Below are 4,476 nucleotides of genomic sequence, written 5' to 3'. Positions count from 1 at the left end.
TTTTTCTACTTGGATTTTTATGTGCTTTCGAACTGCTAGGTTGGCAGAATCTGGCACAAGTAACGGGAGCTCACACCATTATGCGGCACTAGGGATTCAAACCGCCGAACTGCCGACCTTTCTGATTGACAAGCTCAGTGTCTTAGCCACTGAGCCATCATGTCCCTTTCATCAGACTAGCCATACCCAGTTCCTGCAACCGTTCTTCATACGTTTTAGCCTCCAGTCCCCTCATCCTCTTTGTTGCTTTTCTCTGCACTCTTTCCAGAGTCTCCACATCTTTTCTACATCGTGGCAACCAAAACTGAATGCCGTATTCCAAGTGTGGCCTTACCAAGGCCTTATAAAGTGGCATTAACACTTCACGTGATCTTGATTCTCTCCCTCTGGCTACCTTAAGTATTGCTTCTGAGCAATATAAATTTTCCAAGACACAAATTCCTTGTTAAGTGAAATTCAGCCTGTTACACATCCTTAGCTGAACAAAATAAGCGTGAACATTTGCTCCTGTTAAGATTGTTAGTTCCCCGAGACTATTTTTTCCCATGATGTAGAGAGGGATGAATTAAAACCTAAAAAAAACTCCTTTCTGGTTTTATTCAGATAGGACCGGATCATTACAAAGCTGGAAAAAAACTAATTTCCCACCTCTTTTTCTCCCTGAACCGCTGCCAGGAATGAAAGGACGAAAGAAAAGCACTGAAAATTAAAAATGGGGTTATGGGATCAGCAAAAGCCATTAAAATCTCTCTTTGGGGGAGCTGCCACTGCCATCAATATCTTGTTTTTGCTGTATTCTGTGACAAAAAATATATATATATCTGAGGATTTAGCATAATGGTGGAGAGCTGGAGTTGCATCTTAGCACAAATAGGGCTGGTTTTTTTTAACGGTTATGAAAAAGTCTTTCCATCCAGCGCAGAATGAGCTTTCGTTCTGCTTTTATTTTTACATTTAATTTCTTTTCTTTTGTCAAAAGAAAATGGGAGTTTTTCACTAGCAGTGGTGCACCCATATTTTGATTTAGTGTTCAGCTCCCTCTACTGCTACTGAGAAAACACAGCAATATTTTATGACCAAGGGCAACCAGAAGGCACCGGAGAAGGGAATTCTGAATGCAGTTTTCCTGTGTTTCTTGGAATGGCACGGAGACTAAACCTTTAAAATACTGGCAAGAGAGAGAGAGAGAGAGAGAGAGAGGGAGAGAGAGAGAGAGAGAGAGAGAGAGAGAGAGAGAGAGAGAGAGAGAGAGAGAGAGAGAGAGAGAGAGGCAGGGAGGGAGGGAGGGAGGGAGGGAGGAAGGAGAAGAGAAAGGGAAGGAAAAGAAAGGAAAGGAAGAGGGAAAGGAAAGGAATGGAAAGGAAAGGAAAAGAAGTGGGAAAGGAAAGGAAAAGAAGAGGGAAAGGGAAGGGAACAGAAGAAAGGAAGGAAAGAAGGAAGGAAAGAAAGGAAGGAAGGAAGGAAGGAAGGAAGGAAGGAAGGAAGGAAGGAAGGAAGGAAGGAAGGAAGGAAGGAAGGAAAGAGCTGCCTTGTTTCATTCTACATAGGATGAATTCCCCCTTTGTCTCTTAAACCCTGCACAATAAAATGCCAGTTTTGAAATTTCAGCCCCCTTCCAGATCTCCATGGCCCAAGACAGATTTCTAGCCTGTAATTTTGAAAGAAATGATGGAAACACAAGTACAAGTGATCCTTGACTTACAATGGTTCACTTAGTGACCGTTCAAAGTTAGAACATCACTGAAAAAAGTGACTTATGATTGGTTTTCACACTTATGACTTTTGCAGCTCACGGGATCATAATTCAGAGGCTTGGCAACTGGCATGTACTTACGACAGTTGCAGGGTCCTGGGGTCACGTCAGCCCCTCTGGCGACCTTCTGAGTGGGGAAGCAGGATTCGCTTAGCAACCGTGTTACAAACCTAGCAACCATGGTGATTCACTTAACAACTGTGGCAAGAAAGCTCGTAAAACGGGGCAAAATTCATTTAACAACCATCTAGTTTAGCAACATAAATTTTGGACTCGATTGTGCCATAAGTTCGAGGACTCCCTGTGATTTTTGCAAGCTGGCTTTGCAAGTCTTTAGGTGCGTTGTAGAAAGTTATTAGCCAAGTTACTCCGAGTAAAATTCTACATGGAAAATGTCCCAATTGGATTTTCTTGGGTTATTTTTTTTCCCTTTACTTGAAAATATTTCACTTCTAATCCAAGCAGCTTCATCAGTTCTGTCTGTGTGTACAACCGCACCTATATATTTGTAAAAAAGGGGAATTTAATGTTTATTTTGCCATCCAGCCGTGGTAGATTCTATGTTAAATTTATTTGGAACTTTTTTTTTTCTTTTGTTCACCAATTTGTTTCTTCCTCTTTGTTGTTAGTGCCGGATGTTTTGTTTTTCTTTTGTATTTTTACCTTTTAGGATGCAACAAAATGTACTTAAATAGAAGACGATTTCCACAGGCCTGTGGTCTCATTTAATCCCTGATGGGGCCCCTCCGCTGCCTTGTTCAGTTCTGATTGAAATTTCAAAAACAAGAAATCATTTTAAAAGATTCAGCCGCTTTTTTAGCCTCAAGGAGGCAAAAAAAATAATCTTTGCCTGGTTATCTGAATGGGATACGTGATGCCTTTAATGAAAGCGCAAAAGGGTCTCTTAATAGGCATTTCACATCTCAACAAATCTATGAAATATATCGATGTGCCAAAATATATCAAGCAGCCACTGGTGCGGAGAGAATTACCTCAACTAAAGGCTCGGGACTCCTCCGAATTTTGCTCTTGAGCTCTGCAAAATGAGCATTAAATGACAAGGGAGTTTTTGGGGTTTTTTTTAAAGAGGGTTCAGTGATGTTACAAAAATTATAATCTGTGTCACTGCAGGAATTTCGCTGTTCGGAGGGGCTGGGGCGCTTAACTCTCTTGCTCTAGAAATAAAGGTAATTTGCTAATTGCACAGGAAATTCAGTCTGGCTAGAATGGTTTCACATTTCATTTAGGTGTTGTGGCCCCACAGTGGAGGTTGGGGAGGAACATGGGCCAGTCCCGGAGTCTGGGGAAGGCTCAGACGAGGGCTCTGCGTCGGAGGCAGAGAGCGGGCCAAGGCCATCTGGGAGTTATTTGCTGCCTCCAGAGCTTCCGGAGTCTGACATCAGCGAGGCAGAAGAACAGGGGGAGCCTGTTCCCAGTGTGCGCATGTGCAGAGCTGCCAGAAGGCAAGAACAGTTAAGACAAAAAGGGCAACTCAGGAGTAAGGCTCGGAGATGACTGGCCCCTCCCATAAGACACAAAAGAGGAGCGAACGGGACGTGAGCTTTTGCAGGGAGCAATTAGTTCATCTAGTTGGTTCAAGCTTTAAAAAGTTGTGTTGGACTCTATGCTAAGTTTGGCCTTGCTCTGCATTTGGCAATGAGGTCTCCGGCAGAGTTTCAAGGGAGATAAAGGTGGGTGTTTATCCCGACTGTGGCAACTCGAGCAGACATGTCGGGATCTTCACAGGCCAGGCGGGCTGTGAATGACCATAATTCACAGCTGTATAAATAAAAGAGGGGCTTTGGGATTAAGATTGTGATTTAGGCTTTCTCAGGAAGCCCAGGTCAGAACATTACGGGAAGTAAGGAGAGGTAATAAGTACCAAGATTCTTTTTAATGATACACAGAGATGTAATTCATGCAACATGGAAATATAGATGGTCCTCATTCAATGACCACTTGTTCAGCTCTGGACAAGTGGCTTTTACGACTGGATCTCGTGTTTATGGTCAGTGCAATGTTGCTTGGTTAGTGTGATTGTGCCCTTGGCGTTGGCACCTCGCTGGCAACTACAAAGTCACGCAGCATCCTGCCTTTCTGACTTGCATCATGGTTTGGGACGTCCCTTGCTGGTTTCCCACAAGCGAAGTTAATGGCGGGAATGTAGCAGTTAAGTCCTTGCTTAACAGATATAACCATAGGTGTCAGAAGCACCAAGGCACTTCCGGGTTGAAAGGATTAGCCGGTAACATCACTCTTGCCCTGGGGACGCCGAATTGGGGGATCCTTTTGTCTCCGACAGCAGCTTGAGCCATGGACAGGAGCTCAACCGCACCAGCTCTGGGTCTCAAACGCAGACTTGCTAACCTGCCCAGCAGTCCAACCACTCAAGTCAATGTGCTCCTTTTCACCGCATTGCTTAACGACAAAGTTCCCAGTGCTAACTGCTGTCAGTAAATGAAGAGTACTACACCTTGTGTGACGATCTGTGTATGCTTTAACCGACCTGTTGCCCTGATTTTACAGCATCGAATTATAGCTCCGTTCTAAGTATGAGAATGCTTACACAGCAGTCTGCTATTTTTTTACTATTATTAATAGAAAAGTGTAGCATGAATCTTAATTTTATCATGCAGAAGCATCCTTAGGGGCTACACAGCTCATTAAATCTCACAATGACAACTTGCACTTGGCAACTGCTCGACAAACAAAAGGAGCCGGGG

Source organism: Natrix helvetica, assembly GCF_964273705.1.
Source record: "Natrix helvetica genome assembly, chromosome: 3".
Taxonomy (NCBI): domain Eukaryota; kingdom Metazoa; phylum Chordata; class Lepidosauria; order Squamata; family Natricidae; genus Natrix; species Natrix helvetica.
This window is presented reverse-complemented; position numbering follows the sequence as displayed.